This window comes from Nomascus leucogenys, chromosome 13 (assembly GCF_006542625.1).
Source record: "Nomascus leucogenys isolate Asia chromosome 13, Asia_NLE_v1, whole genome shotgun sequence".
Classification (NCBI taxonomy): Eukaryota; Metazoa; Chordata; class Mammalia; order Primates; family Hylobatidae; genus Nomascus; species Nomascus leucogenys.
This window is the reverse complement of record NC_044393.1, coordinates 35,381,595-35,402,304: the sequence shown is the minus strand read 5'-3', so window position 1 is coordinate 35,402,304 and position 20,710 is coordinate 35,381,595. Positions and strand designations below refer to the sequence as shown.

The 20,710-nt window shown below is 39.5% G+C and overlaps 1 protein-coding gene across 5 annotated transcripts in view; it reads right to left on the bottom strand.

The window, feature by feature from the left end:
• The window catches only part of EBF4 (EBF family member 4), a 68,846-nt gene that overhangs the window by 31,168 nt on the left and 16,968 nt on the right, over positions 1-20,710 (bottom strand). The gene's annotated exons all lie outside the window — the stretch shown is intronic.

The window sequence follows — 20,710 nt, the reverse complement described above, 5'->3', positions numbered from 1 at the left end:
ATTTGGGTTCTTTGAGCGTGGCTGGCTGTGAACTGTTGCGAAAATGCACTCAATAGGAGTCGGTGAAGGCTTTCAGTCAGGAGTTTTTAACCTTTTTTTTTTTGGTGCCATGGACCCATTGAACCCATTCTCAGCATCTTGTTTTCATAAGTACAAAAGAAATTCATAGAATTGTAAAATAAACCAATTATATTGAAAGTTATCAAAAAACATTTTAAAATAGTAATATAGTTATATTCACACTTTATTAATTTATTAAGTAAAAAGATCTAGCAGCTGTTCTAACAACCATAGTAATCTTGAAGTGGCAGTGAGTATAATGGGATTTCAAAATATCTGCAACAGCTCTACTACGATATGGTAATTAACCATTCTAATGACAAAATTACACAGAGTGTTAATACTATGGTGATCTGTTGCCCATTCCCACTATTGAAGGAATGCTACAGATTAGCTAAAGGTTTCCAGGACTGGAAACTGTGTAAAAAAAAAAATGGAATTTTCCCATCCAAGTTCCCAGAACTCTACCTATGGACCCACGGGAATTCTTGTAGACCTCAGGTTAGGAATCCTGCTGTGGATAAAGAACCAGGTCTAGAAGCTGAGGGGATCATAAAAGGCCATCAGAGGGTCCTGGGTGGGGGATCTGAGAGATCTACAAAAGCTCAGAAAGAAAGCCAGAGTTATTCACCATTTCCAGAGGCACAAATGACAGATTGCCACTGTGCCACCTAGGAACACCTTGTCCCTTCAACCCCCCCCGAACCTCTTTTCCCTTCAGCCACTTCAACCATGGAGGTGACTCTAGACTACAGGTAATAAGTTGGGGTGAAGGTGAATGGAGAAAGGGAGAAGACCCTTCTACCAAACCCATCCCCACCACTAAACCCAAGGCAGGACCAAGCCAGGAAGATGAGATGCTTTAGAATCAGACAATCTCTGGAGTTTGTTACACTCCTCTGGACATTTTCTTACCTAAGTGATCAGAGAATTTTTATTTCATGAGAGTGATGGAAAAAAGATGAAGGAATAGTCCATTATTTCATCCAGGGATGGAGAGAAATGATCCCACCAAGCAGGTTTATAGGGCAGTTGTTAGAAATGGTAAAGCTGATTTTGTCTGCACCCTTCTTAGTGCAACTTATACAATAAATGAATTACATTTTCAAAGCACTTTAAAGATTTGGCATCATAAATATTCCATTTCCTCCAGGTTAATCTGAGTTAAACATGATTTCAATAAAAGTGACACAATTAATAGGGTGAAAAGGCAACCTGTAGAATGGGAGAAAATATTTGCAAATCATATATCTGAGGAGGGGTTAGTATCTAGAATATACAACGAACTCCTAAAACTCAACACTCAGAAAACCCCCAAATAACCCAATTTAAAAATAGGCAACGGATCTCAGTGAACATTTCTCCAAAGAGCATGTACAAATGGTCAAGAAGCATATGAAAAGATGTTCAACATCATTAGAGAAATGCAAATCAAAATTATAATCAAATATTACCTCACGCGCATTAGGATGACTACTATAAAAAAGATGGTAAGTGTTGGCAAGGATGTGGGGAAATTGGAACCTTTGTCGGTGGGATTTTTAAGTGGTGCAACCTTTTAAATAGAAAACAGTATGATGGTTCTTCAAAAAATTAGAAATAGAACTACCACTGATTCAGCAATTCCACTTCTAGGTATACAGTTGACCCTTGAAAAACACAGGTTTGAACTGTGTGGGTACACTTACATGTGGATTTATTTTAACCAAATGCAGATTAAAAAATACAGTATTCAAAGGATGCAAAACCTGCTTATCAGAGGGATGGCTTTTCATATATGCAGTTCTGCAGGGACAACTGTGGCACTTTTGGTACATGTGTGGGCAGCATGGGAAACCTGGCCAATCCCTGCATATACTGAGGGATGACTGCATATCCAAAAAAATTGAAAGGAGTAAGATCTCAGAGAGATATTTGCACACCCATGTTCATAGCCAAGAGACAGAAGCAACTGAAGGGTTCATTGATGGATAAATGTAGTATATACATACAATGTGATGTATGTATATAATAAAATATATATACATGTTATAAACATATAATATATAATAAAATGTGGTATATACATATAATGGAATATTATTAAGCCTTAAAAAGGAAGGCAATCCTGTCACATGTTACATGAATTAACCTTGAGGACAGTATGCCAAGTAAAATAAGCCGGTCACAAAAAGATAAATGCTATGTGAGTCCACTTATGTGAGGAGTCTGAAGTAGTCAAATTCATAGAAACAGAGAGTAGGATGGCAGCTACCATGGGCTCGGGGGAGAGGGAGATGGGGAGCTGCTTAATAAATATAGAGTTTTGGGTTTGCAAGATGAAAAAGTTCTGGAGATCTGTTGCATAACAATTTGAATATAACACTACCGAACCATACTCTCATGAATGTGAAGATGGAAAATTTTATGTTATGTGTTTTTTACCACAACCTAAAAAAATAACACCAAGAAGTTATGTTTTGGTGATCTAGATAATCTAATTGTAAAGTTTGTATAACAAATAATCAAGAATAGTTGGGAAAATTCTAAAATATAAGAGTAACGGGGGAAAAGGACTAGATCTACCAGTTATTAAAACACATTTTAAATCTTCAAAAATTGAAACAGCATCATATTTCTTTTCTTTTTTTTTTTTTTTTTTTTTTTTTTTTGCGACAGGGTCTTTCTCTCTCACCTAGGCTAGAGTATAGTGGTACAATCATAGCTCACAGTAACTTTGAACTCCTGGGTTCGAGTGATCCTCCAACTCAGCCTCTTGAGAAGCTGAGGCTACAGGAGTACACCATCACCCCTGGTTAATTAAAAAATTTTTTTGTAGAGACATGGTCTCACTATGTTGCCCTGGCTGTTCTCAAACTCCTGACTTCAAGTCAGGATTCTCCTGCCTCAGCCTCTCAAGTAGCTGCTACTGCACCTCACCTCCTGCCTTGCCCTCCCAAAGTGCTGGGATTATAGGTATGAGCCACTTTGCCTGGCCACAGCATCATATTTCCCCATGAAAAACAGATGGAATAATAAAATTGAATGAAAAGTCCAGAAAAACATACAATTACATTTAGGAATTTGGAATATGATGTGATTGATATTTCCAATTGATGGATTATTAAATAAATGCTCTTGGGGCAACTGGCAGCCGTAAGAAAAAAAATACATGTAGAGCCTTATTTTCTACCTTTCACCAGTGTAAATTCTGAATGAATGAGTTCCTCTTCTAGGATAATAGCAGACTACATATCTTGAGGTCCCCCCGGCAACAGAACTAGATACCAGACTTTCATAAAAACGGTAAGGGAAATTGCCAAAGATATTAAAAAACAAAAATAAGTGAGTTGAAATCTAATTGGGAGCCATAAGCTATGAGCTAACACAAATACACAAATATCAGGACTGTACTTGTGGCAAATGTCAGTATAAACACTGGGATGGAGAATAGGAACCACCTGAGAGGAGGGCCCTGGATCCTCTGAGGAACCTACAAAAGTCTGAGGTTGGTAGCACCCCTTATTCCAGGCAGAATCAAACAAAATTCTTCTGGGGGAAAACACACCCAGTTTGGGGTCAGATTTGGTTCAACCAAATATCAACTAAAATAACCACCACCACATCAATAACAAAAAGACCAAACACAGAAACAAGCCACCATGAGTAATAGCAGAAATAATGGACAACAGATTTAAAGCCCCAAGGACTTCAGATATTGAAATTACCAAATACAGAATGTAAAATAACTACAAAACGTTTAAAGAAATAAAAATCAACTTAGAAATATGAGCAAGCAAGAAGAGACCATGCAAAATAACTAGACATATTGAAAAAGATCTAAATAAAACTTTCAGAAATAAAAAATAGAATCATTGAAATAAAAAACTCATGGGATAAATGAAAAATTAGATACAGCTAAAGAAATAATTAATGACTTGAAAGATGAATGAAAAACAATTACCCAGAATGCAATACGAAGAGAAAAATAGGCAGGAAATATAAAATTGTTTAGGATACATGGAGGATAAAATAAAAAGATCTAAATTGGAGTGTTCTTTGGAGTGCCAGAAGAGAAACGAGAGAAAACGAATGAGATGTAACATTAGGAGAGACAAAGGCTAAGAAATTTGCAGACGTGGTAAAAGACGTATATCCATAGATGTAAATAAGCCAACACATTCTAAGCAGAATTCTTAAAAATCCACACCTAGACATACCAGAGTGAAACTGAAGAACTTTAAAGACAAAAAGAAGCTCTCATATACTGCCAGAGAGAAGAGTGAGTTTATCTACAAAAGAATGACAATTATGCTGAACTTTTTCTTTTTTGAGAAAGGATCGCACTCTGTTGCCCAGGCTGGAATGCAGTGGTGCCATCATAGCTCACTGTAATCCCCAACTCCTGGGCTCAGATGATCTTCCTGCCTCAGCCACTCAAGTAGCTGGTACTACAGGCATGCACCACAATACCTGGCTAATTTTCTTATTTTTGTAGAGATGGGGTCTCACTATGTTGCACAGGCTGGTCTCAAACTCCTGGGCTCAGGTGATCCTTGCACCTTGTCATCCCAAAGTGTTGGGATTAAAGGCATGAGCCATCATGCCTGGCATGCTGGACTTTTCAACAACAAAAATGGAAATATTTTCAAAGCACTAAGTAAAAAATAACTGTCAATGTGGAATTGTGTTCCCAGAACAACCATCCTTCAAGAAATAGAGTCACATAAAGACAAAAGTGAGAACATTATTTACTACCAGCCAATCTTTTCAAGGAACTTCTAAAAGATGTACTTTAGAAAGAAAGAAAATGACCCTCCAAAGAGTTGCAAAATGCAAGAAGGAAAAGGTGAGCAGAAAATTTGGTAGAGCTAAAAAAAATTATTCATATATAATAAAAAATAATAACAATGATATGCAGCTTTAAAAATAGGGCAGGTGTGATAGAATGGCCTAAGATCAGTAGTGTGCTGGTTAATGTTTAACAACAATTTCCAAATTTTCAGGGTGCAAAACTCTGATTCATAGTGTTGTTGACTTCCATGGTTATATGTTCCCAGCATGGTTGATTTCAAACTGCCAATGGGTGTCACTGAACATAAAACTGAGAAGAGATGCTAACAATCAGCTCTTGTGAGCCAGTACAAACCAGCTCCAACACATCACGGCTAAAAATTGTAATATTAGTCAGGAGAGGAATTATGACTTTCTTAAGAATATATAGTAAATTTCAAGGGCAATAACTCAAAGAATAGAATTGAAGTGAATACATTTCCAAACCATCAAAGAAGAGAAAATGAAATAAGAAACACACACACACATCAAATGAAATACTTAATTTTTTAAATGACAAGAAATGAAAACAAACACAGAAGTGGAACAAATAGAAAGCACAAAGCAATATGGTAGAAAATGGTTAAAATATATTGTACATATTAAATATATAAAATTTTTATTTGTCACCTATACTCCAATAAAATTGAAAAAAAAATCTCAATAAAGTAAATGAACTAAACTTGCCAGTTAAAAAATAGACTAGATTAAAAAAATCCAGCAACGTGCTATTAAAAGAGAAACATCTGGCAGGGCACAGTGGCTCAAGCCTGTAATGCCAGCACTTTGGGAGGCCGAGGCAGGCGGATCACGAGATCAGGAGATCGACACCATCCTGGCTAACATGGTGAAATGCTGTCTCTATTAAAAATACAAAAAATTAGCCAGGCGTGGTGGCGGGCGCCTGTAGTCCCAGCTACTAGGGAGGCTGAGGCAGGATAATGGGGTGAACCCGGGAGGTGGAGCCTGCAGTGAGCTGAGATCGCTCCACTGCACTCCAGCCTGGGCGACAGAGCATGACTCCGTCTAAAATAAAAAATAAAAAATAAAAATAATAAAAATAAAAGAGAAACATCTAAACATAAGGACACATAATGGTTGAAAATAAATGCAGAGTAAAAAGTATCTGAGGCAAATATCACCAAAAGTGTGTTGAGGGAGCCTGTAAATAATATCAGATAAAACAGACTTTGAAGCAAAAGTATTATTAGAAATAAAGTATCAATAAATACTGATAAAAGGTTCAATTCAGAAGGAAGTTATAAAGTTTTTAAAAACCTGTCCACAATTTATCGAATAGTCAATAATATATATGTGTCAAAAATTGATGAACAACAGGGATAAGGTGAAAACGCATGTGGGAGATTGTAACCTCATCTCTCCATTTCCAATAGATCAAGCAGACAATTATAAGTAACGACAGATCTGAACAACACAATCTTGATTTAATGGACATGTGTAATATAGTAGATCCAATAAGACACATGATTAGGTTAGAAATTAGTGACAAAAGATAACTAGAAAAATACTACATATTTGGAAATTAAGAAACACACTTCTGCTCTAGCCAAGATGGAGTAACAGAGACCACATTTACCTGCATCCTGAAAACAAAACAAAACAAAACAAAACAAACCAGACAAAATAAAGAAAACATTTTTCAAGACAATAGATATTACACCATGAAGGACAGTGATCCCCAAGAGATGAGAAATAAACAGGCTAAGCCTTACAAATATCCCAGCATAATGCTCTGAGAGTTTCCAGGCTGTGGCACAGGGAGAAGGAACTGAGGCACTTCCCAGCAGACTCCCAGAGTTGAGGAGATAGAGCTCAGCGTCTAGGGAGACCAAGGCAGCTAGACTTCTTGGAGAGGAGACAGCCGCATACAAAGAGTATCCTAGAGATTTGCGGAGGAACCTCCTTGAACATTTAGTAGAGTACTGATAAAGGCATGCATGTGAGAAAATTACCTGAAGCCAAGTAAAGAATCACTCAAAACGAATAAAGGAAGCATGACTTGGTGCTCACATAAGGATGAAAATAGTGCTTGTTTCTACCAACTAGACTGAAAAAAAACCTCGTAATTCATAGGGCATTGGGTAGAGTACTCAGGAAGGTCTTACTTTAGTAGTGAGGAACAATTAGCCCCAGACTGAATACTGCTGTGGACCATCTAAGAAATCATAAAAGCAAGGCTCAATGAGGGCAGTGGCACATACCCGTAGTCCTGGTTACTTCAGGAGGCTGAGGTGGGAGGACTGCTTGAGCCCAGGATTTCAAGTCCAACCTGGACAACACAGTGAGACTCCCATCTCAAAAAAGAAAAAACAAAAACAAAAACAAGACCAAGGCTCAAAAAGACAAACTGGTTCCAAGTAATTTAACTATATCCCAGAACAAAGCTCAAGATTTACAGAAATACAAAAATATCTACCACCCAAGAAAAAGTTCACAATATCTGACATCCAATTACACATTACCAGGCATGCCAAAATGCTTTAAAAAAGATCTGTAAGGAACAGAATAATCAGTCAATTGAAACTGACTCAGAACAGACACAGATGTTAGAATCAGCAGAAAAATATAATAGAAGAGCTATTATAACTGTGTTTTATATGTTCAGAAAGTTAGAGACATGGGGCCAGGTGCAGTGGCTCACACCTGTAATTCCAGCACTTTGGGAGGCTGAGGCAGGCGGGTCACCTGAGGTCAGGATTTCGAGACCAGCCTGGCCAACATGGTGAAACCCCGTCTCTACTAAAAATACAAAAATTAGCTGGGCGTGGTGGCACTTGCCTGTAAACCCAGCTACTCGGGAGGCTGAGGCAGGACAATCACTTGAACCCAGGAGGTGGAAGTTGCAGTGAGCCGAGATTGTGCCACTGCACTCCAGCCTGGGTGACAAAGCAAGACTCCATCTAAAAAAAAGAAACTTAGGGACATGGAAGATATAAAAAAGATACAAATCAAATCAAACTTGTAGAGATAAAAACTACAATGTCTGAGATTTTTAAAATTGCATGGAATGGGATTAATGGCAGATGAAAACTGGCAGAAAAAAAGATTAGTGAACTTGAAGGCATAACAGTTAAAACTATTCAAAATGAACACAGAGGGAAAAAAATCCAAAAAAAAAAAAACATGAAGAGAATCAGTGAGCTGCAGAAAAACTTCAAGGAGTTCCAATATGTGAGTAATTGGAGTCCCCAAAGAAGAGGGGCAGAAAAAAATAACTGAATAAATCATGGTCAAAAACTTTCCAAATTGAATGAAAACTGTAAACTCCCAGATACAAAAAGATCAATGTACTCTAAGCACAAGAAACATGAAGAAAACTCCATCAATGTACATCATCATGAAGTTGCTCAAAATGAATTATAAGAATATCTTAAAAGCAGCTAGAAATGAAAGACATGTTATGTGCAGAGGAACAAAGATAAGGATAAACATCAGATTTCTTATCAGAAACACAGGAGAGAAGACAGTGGAGCAACATCTTAAAAACGAACAAAAAAGAAACCCAACTATCACCTATAATTCTATACCCAGCAAAATAGCTTTCACAGACAATACAAGAAATATTTAAGGATGCCCTTCAGGCCTAAGAAAATTGATACCAGATGGAAATCTGGATCAACAGAAAGGAAATGGTAACTACATGGATAAATAGATAAAATATTTTAAACATTATTTAAATCTCATTAAAAGCGATTGACAAAGCAAAATAATAACAATGTATTGTGGATTTTACAACACGTAAAAATAGTCTGCGACAGTAATAGCATACAATACAAGAAGGGGTATAATTGAAGGTAGATTGTAATAAATTTAGGATATATACAATAAGTTCTAAATAAACAACTGAAATAACAAAATATAGAGTTTTGCTAAGAAGCCAACACAGGAGACAAAAAATAAGATAATCTGAAAAACCCAAGTCATCTAAAGAAAGGGAGAAAAAAACAAATAAAAAGATAAGGAAAAGAAAAATGGACCAGGGGCGGTGGCTCATGCCTGTAATCCCAGCACTTTGGGAGGCCGAGGCAGGGGGATCATGAGGTCAGGAGTTTGAGACCAGCCTGGCCAACATAGTGAAACTCTGTCTTTACCAAAAATACAAAAATTCAGCTGGGCGTGGCAGTGGGTGCCTGTAATCCCAGCTACTTGGGAGGCTGAGGCAGGAAAATTGCGTGAACCTGGGAGGCGGAGGTTGCAGTGAGCTAGTGTGACTATATATTATCAAAGTAGATTTTGTGAATTTTATGATAAAGAAGTCAATTAAACAAGAAGACATAATAATTCTAGACATCCATGTACCTAACAATAAATTTTCAAATTATATGAAGGAAAATTGATAGAACCTCAAGGAGAAATAGACAAATGTACAATAATGGTCAGTGATTTTAATACCCTTCTTTCAATAATAGAATAAATAGGAAGAAAATCAGCTAAAACAGCACTTGAACAACACTATCAATTAACTTGACATGTTTGATATTTATAGAACATTTCACCCAATAGCAACAGAATAAACATTCTTCACAAGCGCAGACAAAATATTTACCAACGTGGGCCATATTCTATGCCATAAAGCAAGTTTCAATAAATTCAAAAGGATTCAAGTCACACAAAGCACATGTTGTCTGACAAACAATGCAATTAAATTAGAAATTAATAATGAAGAGCTGGGCATGGTGACTCACGCCTTTAATCCCAGTACTTTGGGAGGCTGAGGTGGGCAGATTGCTTGAGCCCTGTAGTTCAAGACCAGCATGGAAAACATGGTGAGACCTCGTCTCTACAAAAAATACAAAAGGCCAGGCATGGTGGTTCATGCCTGTAATCCCAGCACTTTGGGAGGCCAAGGCCTAGATTACTTGAGGTCAGGAGTTTGAGACCAGCCTGGCCAATATGGTGAAACCCCGTCTCTACCAAAAATACAAAAATTAGCTGGGCGTGGTGGTGGGCACCTTTAGTCCCAGCTACTCAGGAGGCTGAGGCAGGAGAATCGCTTGAGCCTGGGAGGCGGCGGTTGCAGTGAGCCGAGATTATACCACTGCACTCCAGCCTGGGCGATAGAGCAAGACTCCATCTCAAAACAAACAAACAAACAAATACAAAAAATACAAAAATTGGCCGGGCGCGGTGGCTCACGCCTGTAATCCTAGCTCTTTAGGAGGCCGAGGCGGGTGGATCATGAGGTCAGGAGATCGAGACCACGGTGAAACCCTGTCTCTACTAAAAAAAATACAAAAAATTAGCTGGGCGTGGTGGTGGGCGCCTGAAGTCCCAGCTACTCCGGAGGCTGAGACAGGAGAATGGCGTGAACCCGGGAGGCGGAGCTTGCAGTGAGCCATGATCGCGCCACTGCACTCCAGCCTGGGCGACAGAGCGAGACTCCATCTCAAAAAAAAAAAAAAAAAAATGCGAAAATTAGCTGGGTGTGGTGGCATGCACCTGTGGTCCCAGCTACTCAGCTACTTAGGAGGCTGAGGCAGAGGGAGCGCTTGAGCCCAGGAGGTTGAGGCTGCAGTGAGCCATCATAATGCCACTGCACTCCAGCCTGGGTGACAGAGTGAGACTCAGTCTCAAAACAAATAAGTAAATAAAACAAATTAATAATAAAAAGATTCTAGGAGAATCCCCCCAAGTTTTTGGAAATTAAGTAACATGTGGGTCAAAAAAGACCTCAAAAGGGAAATTTGAGAGCATTCTAAACTGAATAAAAATGAAAACATATCAGAATTTTGGGTATGCTCCTAAAGCAGTACTTGAGGAGAAATGTATGTCTCTAAAAGTCTATTTTAAGACAAAAATGAAAGATTTTAAGCCAATAACTTAGCTTCCACCTTAAGACACCAGAAGGAGAAGGAATTAACCAAAAGTAAGCAGAAGAAAGGAAATAAATACCAAAGTGGAAATCAATGAAACAAAAAACAGAAAAATGATAGAGAAAATCAATGAAAAACCTGTAGCCAGATTGATGAGGAAAAAGAGAAGACACAATTTGCCAGTATCAGGAATGAGAGAGGTGACATCACTATAGGTTCTAGAAATACTAAATGGATGATAAAGGGAATATTATGCCAAACATTTTATGCCAACAGATTCAACAGTTCATAAGAAATTGACAAATTCTTTGAAAGACATAAATTACCAAAGCTCACTCAGAAAGAAATGAATAACCTTCTTTATCTATTAGAGAAATTGAGATTACAGTTAAAATCCTTCCAACAAAGAAAACTCCAGCCCCAGATGGCTTTATGGTGAATTCCACCAAACACTTAAAGAAGAAATTATACTGATTCCACACAAGCTCTTCAAAAAAATTTGAAGAGAAGGAAATGCTTCCCAATCAATTCAAATGAGGCCAGCATTACCCCAATCCCAAAACCAAAGAAATTACAAGAAAACTACAGAAAAATATCCATTATGAACATAGATGCAAAAATTCTAAACAAAATGTAAAGTAGAATCGAACAGTATATTTAAAAAGATAATACATCCTTATTAAGTGGAGTTTATCTGGGAAATGTAGAATTGGCTTAACATTAACCAGCCAGGTGTGGTGGCTCATGCCTGTAATCCCAGCACTTTGGGAGGCTGAGGTGGGTGGATCATGAGGTCAGGAGTTCCAGACCAGCCTGACCAACATGGTGAAACTCCGTCTCTACTAAAAATACAAAAATTAGTGGGGCGTGGTGGCACGCATCTGTAATCCCAGCTACTCAGGAGGCTGAGGCAGGAGAATCACTTGAACCCAGGAGGCAGAGGTTGCAGTGAGCTGCAATCATGCCACTGTACTCCAGCCTGAGAGACAGAGTGAGATTCTGTCTCAAAAAAATAAAAATAAAAAATAAAAAAAGAATGCCCACTACCACTGCTTATATTTGAAGCTGTAACTGAGGTCCTAGCCAGTGCAATAAAGCAAGAAAAAGAAATAAAATATGTAAGGACTGGATAGATAAAACAGTATTTATTTGTATAAGATGGCTGTCTACATAAAAAAAATAAAAACAAGGCAAATTAAAGACAAAGATCAATGCAAAAATAATTGCATTTCTCTATAATATAAACAAAGAATTGGAAAACATAACAAAAGATGCCATTTACAATAGCAACAAAATACAAATAGTACCTGGAAATAAGCTACCCATACAACTAAATAGCTCATTTCCTCATCTCTTCAGTGTTTCCTGTAACTCTACGTTCTCAATTTGGCCTAATTGACCACCTCATTTAAAATTGTACATTCCCCCAATCCTAATTTGTTTTATTTTTCTCTATTTTTTCATTTATTATCTTCTAAAGACTTATAATAATTATTTATTCCCCATCCCTATATATTCTCTCTCCAGAACAGGTTTTTTTTGTCTGCTTTGTTTACTCTCGTATTCCTAAAGCCTAGAACCTGGTAGGTGCACTATTTACCTACTGCCTGGTACATAGTATAATAAATATTTAAAAACATTGATAAATAACAAATAAATAAATAAATAAATATTGAATAAATGAATTAGTGAAAATAATGAGTATTTGTGGCCTTTATTGAAAAAATTATAAAACTATATTGAAAAGCATTAAAGAAGATCTACAAAAATGGTGAGATAAACCATATTAATGGATCAGAAGACTCAGTAGCATAAAGACAAATTCTTCTTCAAATTGACATATAGGTTCATTGTAATATTACTTAAAACTCTAAGAGGAGTGTGGTGTTTACATGGAAACACAAAAGGCCAAAATATCCAACATTCAACTGAAAAATGTTCAGGGAAGGTGGGAGACTTGCCCTATACACTTGTCCTTGCATTGGTATTATAAATACATAGTGATTTTAAAAAGTGATGATTACATAGGAGTTATCAAATAGATCAAAGGAATAAAATAGAGAGTCTAGGAACAGACCCACAAATAGCAGAAAACTTGATATAGGACATAGCTGGTACTACAACTCAGTGGGAAAGGATGAGCTCTTTAATAAATGGTATTGGAATAATCGGTAGTTCCTAAGTAAAAAATAATCACATTGATTCCTTAATTCACACCATACCCCTAATTAGTTCCATAGGGATGACAAACTTAAATGTGAAAGGGAAAACTGTGAAACCTTTGGAAGAAAATATAGAAGAATATCTTCATGACCCCAGCCGAGAAAAAGAATTTTTTTTTTTTTTTTTTTTTTTTTTTGAGACGGAGTTTCACTCTTGTTGCCCAGGCTGGAGTGCAATGGCATGATCTCAGCTCACCACAACCTCTGCCTCCTGAGTTCAAGCGATTCTCCTGCCTCAGCCTCCTGAGTAGCTGTGATTACAGGCATGCACCACCACACCCAGCTGATTTTTTTGTATTTTTAGTAGAGACGGGGTTTCTCCGTGTTGGTCAGCCTAGTCTCGAACTCCTGACCTCAGGTGATCTGCCTGCCTTGGCCTCCCAAAGTGCTGGAATTACAGGTGTGAGCCACCACGCCTGGCAAGAATTTTTTTTTTTTTTTTTTTTTGAGACAGGTTCTTATTCTGTTCCCCAGCTGGAGTGTAGTGATGGGATTATGGCTCACTGCACCCTCGATCTTCCAGGCTCAAGCAATCCTCCCACCTCAACTGCTAAGTAACTGGGACTACAGGCATGAGCTATTGTGCCTGGCAAGATTTTTAAAGTAAAATACAGAGTAAGGCCAGCCGTGGTGGCTCATGTCTGTAATCCCAGCACTTCGGGAGGCTGAGGTGGGTGGATCACCTGAGGTCAGAAGTTCGAGACCAGCCTGGCCAACATGGTGAAACCGCATCTCTACAAAAAAATACAAAAATAAGCCAGGTGTCAGCTAATCAGGAGGCTGAGGCAGGAGAATCGCTAAACCCAGGAGGCGGAGGTTGCAGTGAGCTGAGATCGTGCCACTGCACTCCTCCAGCCAAAGTAAAAAAAAAAAAAAAGATATTTGTGGCTAGGAACGGTGGCTCATACCTGTAATCCCAGCACTTTGGAAGGCCGAGGCAGGAGGATTGCTTGAGCCCAGGAGTTCAAGACCAACCTGGGCAACATAGTAAGACACTGTCTCTACCAAATATTTTTAAAAGTTAGACAGGTGCAGTGGCATACACCTGTACTCCTAGCTCCTTGGGAGGCTGAGATGGGAGGGTTGCTTGAGCCCAGGAGTTGGAGGAGTTAGAGAGTGCAGTGAGCTATAATTGTGCTGCTGCACTCCAGCCTGGGCAAGAGAGTGAGATTCTGTCAAAAAAAGAAAAAATTAAAAAAAACTTGCAATGTACTACTCTGAGAAAGGATCAGTGTCTAGGATTTATGAAGAATCGCTAAGGCAGGCCAGGCACGATGGCTCAAGCCTGTAATCCCAGCACTTTGAGAGGCCAAGGCAGGAGTATCGCTTGAGCCGAGGAGATTGAGACCAGCCTGGACAACACAGTGAGATCTTGTCTCTACAAAAAAAAAAAAAAAAAAAAAAAAAATCAACCAGGCATAGTGGCACACATCTCTAGTCCCAGCTACTCAGGAGGCTGAGGTGGGAGGATTGCTTGAGCCCAGGAGTAGAGGCTGCAGTGAACCATAATCACATCATTGCTCTCCAGTCTGGATGACAGAATGAGACCCTGTCTCAAAAAAAAAAAAAAAAAAAAAAAAAAAAAGCCAGGTGTGGTATCTCACACCTGTAATCTCAGCACTTTGGGAGGCCAAGGCAGGCAGACCACTTGAGGTCAGGAGTTCGAGACCAGCCTGGCCAACATGGCGAAATCCCATCTCTGCTAAAAATACAAAAATTAACAGGGTGTGATGGCGCACGCCTGTAATCCCAGCTACTCGGAAGGCTGAGGCACAAGAATCACTTGAACCAGGGAGGCAGAGGTTGCAGTGAGCCGAGATTGCGCCCCTGCACTCCAGCCTGGGTGACAGAGTGCAACTGTGTCTCAAAAATAAATAAATAAATAAATAAGCAAACAAATTAAAAGATGTTCAACTTCAATAGTACCATGGAAAACACAAATTAAGGCCATCACAAAATTCCCTGTACACCCACTAGGTTGGCAAACGATAAGAAGTGTGACATTATTAAGTGTTGGTGAGGATGTGGAGCAATAGAAACTCAGTATTGTGGGTGGGAGTGTTACTTAGTCAAACCACCTTGGAAAACAGTTGACATTAACTTGTTAAGATGATCACGTGCATATCCCATGACCTGACAATTCCTGACCTAGTTTATATCCTAAACAAACTCTTGCACTTACTCAAATTAAGAGACACAAACAAGAATGCTCATAGCAGCTTTGCTTATAATAGCAAAAACTAAATACGACAAACTACAGCTAAATACAACAAGATAGATACATCTTAGAAATATGCTGAATTTAAAAAGAGGCTTGCAGAAGGTTGCTGCAACATGATATCATTTTTTTATGAAGTTAAACACAAGCACAACTAAACTACGCCTACACACTTTTTTTTAGGATTATGCAATCTGTGATGAATTTTTTTTTAACAAGCAAGGTCATGATAAACACAAAACTTGGTTTACCTGTGGGAGAGGGTTGGGCAGTGGTATGAGACTGGGGGCAACTGGCTTCAGTGGAATTTCTCATGTTCTAATTTTAAGTTTGTTGGTAGGTTCACAGGTGTACATTGGTTATTATACCTTATAATTTTTATTTTGTTTTATTTTTCTTTTGCATGTATCATGTAGGATACAATAACAAAATATTTTTCAAATGAATCAAACATTTAAATGTAAACAATGAAACCATCTAAATACTGGAAGCAACCACAGGATACATTTTAAAAATAATATTGGAGTGATAAAGGCCTTTCTAAATATAATGAAAACCCAGAGTATGTAAAAGATTTAGGAACTGGGCAAATTTCACCATAGGCAAAGTTAAATGACTTGAATAAATATGGACAACTCATCACAAAGGGATAATTTCATTAATACACACTCCTACACATCAGTTTTTTAAAAAGTCAATAATTTATATAAAAATAAGCACATGGTGGGGTGTTGTGGCTCATGCCTGTAATCCCAGCACTTTGGGAGGCCAAGGCAGAAGAACTGCTGGAGCCCAGGAGTTCGAGACCAGCTTGGGCAACATGGCAAAACCCCATCTCTACAAAAAATACACAAGTTAGCTGGGCTTGTTGGTGCGAGCCTGTGGACCCAGCTACTTCAGAGGCTAAGGTGGGCGATGGCTTGAGCCCAGGAGGTCAAGGTGCAGTGAGCTATGATTGAGCCACTGCACTCCAGCCTGGGCAACAGAGCAAGATCCTGTCAAAAAAAAAGAAAGAAAGAAAAGAAAGAAAGAAAGAAAGAGAGAGAGAAGGAAAGAAGGAAGGAAGGAAGGAAAGAAGGAAGGAAGGAAAGAAAGAAGGAAGGAAGCAAAGAAGGAAGGAAGGAGAAAAGAAAAATAAGCACAGGATATGAACAGACAGTTCACAGTAAAGGAAACATGAATAGCCTTTAAATAGCCCTGGTGGGCTCAACCTCATTCAGAGTAAGAGAAACGGAAGTCACTGGGATACCGTAGTTCGCTTACACGATGGAGAAATATGAGAAAAAACAGTTATGGTAACCACTGCTTGTTGTTGCCATTTATCTTCCCCAAGATCACTTACCTTCACTCCATGAAGCTTTACTCCTGGATCATTATATACACCCTTGAACATTTGTCCCTGTCATAATTCTTGGTTATTTCAATGTCAATATAGACACATAATCCTTCCAATGCACTCTCTTCTCTATTCCGTGAGCATCTTTTCTCCAAGGATCTTGTCTCCACCTTCCCTGGTCAAGCATTACCAATTCAACCCTGAATCCCATTTACAGGCAACCCATTCTCCATCCATCTAATATCCAGCTCAACCCCTGTCTCATATCTCAACTCCAACAATTCTTTGGCTCCATCAGAATCGATGTCCACACTCTCATCATACTCTTCTCTTTACCCACCTTGAATCCTTCCATTTAAAAAAAAAAAAATCCCCTTGCACATACATTTCACTCTCTTGCCCTCTCATGTTTCCTTCTACTCAACTGACAAACCCCTAACTCTGGTTTTATGCAACCACTCACCTGTTCTGCACCTGCACCTGTGCAGCTCAACGTGCCTGGATAAAGTTATCACCAAATTTATGATCATAAATGTCAGGGGTACCCTCAGTGCTGCTTGTCAATCACATGACATTCACCCCGCCCCCGGTTCACTCACTCTTGGATAACTATATCACGCCCTCTAGTGTCTCCCTCTCTATCCTTATCTTCAACTGTTGACCTTGGTTCTTAGTTCATGGAGAAAACAAAGCAACCAGAAGACAACGTCCAAGCTCCCACTTGGATATACCCATTTATCCACTTCTATGTCCATGTTCTCTCTCTTCCCTGCTTTTCTATGGATGAACTCTCTGTGCTCCCAGCTAAAACCAGCCTCTTTATCTGTGCACTAGGTCCCATCCCTTTTGCCACCTGAAGGATATTGCTTCAGCAATTCTCCCCTCTCTCTTGCATCCTCATTTTTCCCTTCCCTCCTGGCTGTTTCTCATCAGCATACAAGCAAGCTATATTTTTTCTTGGCCCTACACTGTGCTCCAGCCATCATCTGATTCCTTTGATCTCTTTAGAGCAAAACTCAAAGGAGTTCCTCTACTCATTGTCTCCAATCTCTCTCCTCCTGTTCTCTCTTAGACACAATCCTATCAGGCTTCTGCCTCTCCGCTCCACTGAAATGGCTTCTGTGACAGTCACCAATATCCTCCTCATTGCTAAATCTAATGATCAGTCCCTAGTCTTTGTTATCATATCCATGAGCAGCACAGGACACAGATGCCTCCTTCTTGGAACATTTTCTTATCTTGGCTCCAGGACACGACACTCCCCTGACTTCCCTCTTACCTCACTGATCACTTCTTCTCATTCTCCTTTGCAGGTTCCACATCTCCGTGACCTCTAAATACTAGACACCCCAGGATTCAGTTCTTAGGCCTCTTCTGTTTGCTATCAACACTCATCCCCTTGATTATTTCATTCATTCAAATTTACATCTGCAGCCTGAACCTTTCTCTTGAGTCCCATCCTCATGTTTTCAGTGGCTTTTTCAGCCCCTCACTTGGATGTTTAGTGAGCATGATAAACATAACATGTTCAAACCAAACTCCAGATCTTTCTCCTCCAAAACCTGCTCTTCCCCAAATCACACCCTTCTCAGGAAACTCCATCCTTCTAAGTTGATCAGGTCAGAAACCTTGGAGACATCTTTGAATCTTTGACTCTCTCTCTCTCTCCTTCCATAACAAATCCTGTCAGTCCTGCCTATGAAATGAAACGTACACAGAATGCAGCCGCTTCTTACAACCTCCCCTATAGCATCCCTAGTCTCAGCTTCCATCATCCTTCACCTGGGCTATTGTACTGGCTTCCTAACTCATCTCCCTGCCTCGTACAGGTCATTGTCAACATGGCAGCTAGAGTGATCCTGCTAAAATATAAGCCAGGTCTTATCATTCTCAACACCCCTCAATGGCTTCCATGTCATGCCAAAGCCCTTACAATGACCCACATGTGTGGCCTACATGCAGCCTATAAGACCCTGCATGGTCGTGCCTTCCTCTGCCCCATTCATTATTCCTGACATCATTTCCTCCTACTACTTTCCTTGCTCCAGCCACCTGGGCCTCCTTGTTGTCCCTTAAACACAGCAGGCACACTCTTGCGGAGAACATTCTTCCCCCAGATACATAAATACATCACTCACTCTCTTACTTCCTTGAGGTCTTGGCTCAAATGTCATCTTCTCAATGAGACCTTAAATACCCTAAAGCTTCAAACCTTCCTTCCTAGGCACTCCCAGATCTTCCTCAGTGGCTTTATTTTTCTTAGCTGTTATCACCATCTAACCAGCTATGCATTTTTTTCATTTAGTTTGTTAATGTCTATTTCCCCTACCAGATTGTAAGCCCATGAACACAAGGCTTTTTGTCTATTTTGGTTATTGCTTAATCCACAGCATATAGAAAAGATCTTGGCACAGAGTAGATGCTCAAGAATTGTTGATTGAACAAATAAACAAAAATATTTAATTGGCCAGAGTGTAAGGAATAAGCATTCTCAAAATTGCTGGTTTCAATGCCGTTGATATAACCCCTACAGAGGTCGAATTGGCAGTAACTATCAAAACTATAAATGCACATATTCTTTGTCCCAGCAATTCTACTTAGTAATAGCCTTCATATAAATTTACACATGTGTGAAATGACACATGGACAAAGTAATTCACTGCAGCATTTTAAAATCCCTGAAAAGGGATGAAAACAACCAAAATGTCCAGCAATAGCTGACTATTTAAATAAATTATGGCATACCCATACAATGAAATATTTTGCAGTGGCAAAAAAGAATAAGACTTCTTGTGTCCTGATATAAACTCCCAGATCTAAATTTTTCAAGGAAAAAGAAAGGTGCTGAAAGTTGTGCTTCCTGCCACCATTTTAATTTTAATTTAATTTTATTATTATTATTATTATTTTAGACAGGGTCTCACTCTGTTGCCCAGACTGGAGTGCAGTGGCACAATCACAGCTCACTGCAGTCTAGACCTCCTGGGCTCAGGTGATCCTCCCACCTCGGCCTCCTGAGTAGCTGGGACCACAGATGTACACCACCATGCCCAGCTAATTTTTGTGTGTGTATTTTTTGTTGAGACGGGATTTTACCCTGTTGGCCAGGCTGGTCTCAAATTCACGGGCTCAAGCAATCCCCCTGCCTCAGCCTCCCAAAGTGTTGGGATTACAGGCATGGGCCACTGCACCCAGCCACTGTCACCATTTTTATAAAAACAAAAGGAAAGGGTACAAAAAGAACATATAACTGTTTTGTTGTATATAGACTATCTCAGGAAGGATACCACAGAAACTGCTAACAGTGGCGGCTTATTTGGTGGGGAATGGATGGGTGGGAGACAGAGGTGGGAGATAGTTTGCTGTAAACCCTTTTAAACTTCTTGAATTTTTGCACCTATGAATGCTTTTTCTATTAAAAGGAGAATAAGATATGGTTTATGTTCCTGTATGGAATATCTAAAATATATTGTTACCAAAAAAATAACATGTACAGTATGCTCTACATAGAGGTGGAGGGAGACTTACTTTTCATTATTTACTGTTTTGTACCATTTGAATTTTGCACCTTATTTATGCATTTCCTCTTCAAAAAGAAGTAGGCCAGGCACAGTGGCTCATGTTTGTAATCCCAGCACTTTGGAAAGTCGAGGTGGGTGGATTGCTTGAGCCCAGGAGTTCAAGACCAGCCTGGGCAATATGGCAAAACCCGGTCTCCAAAAAATACAAAAATTAGCTAGGTGTGGAGGCGTGTGCTTGTGGTCCCAATTACCTGGGAGGCTGAGGTGGGAGGATCACTGGAACCTCGGAGACTAAGGCTGCAGTGAGCCATGACCACACCACTGCACTTTAGCCTGGGCGACAAAACAAAACAAACACACACAAAAGAAAATAAAGAAATAGAAATCATGGTGTGCAAATGCACTTTCACATGCATCACCTCGACAATTCTATGACCGAAACCTGCCAGTTCTTTCCCCACTTTTCCAGTGAAGGAAACGAACATTCAGAGAAGTCAAATCAGACAGCACAGGGGTGAACTGGGAGCCTGAACCTGGTTTTTGCTGACATGACCACGCCGGCCACTACACCTGGGCAGTTCCTGAGTGCAATTCCTCCCCTCCTTTCCCACACCCCTCTCAACCTCCCTGCCCTCCCTGGCTCCTTCTCTCAGGGAGTCTGGGAAAGCAGCTCCAGAAAGTTGGCCACCAGGGGCCTCACTCAGGGG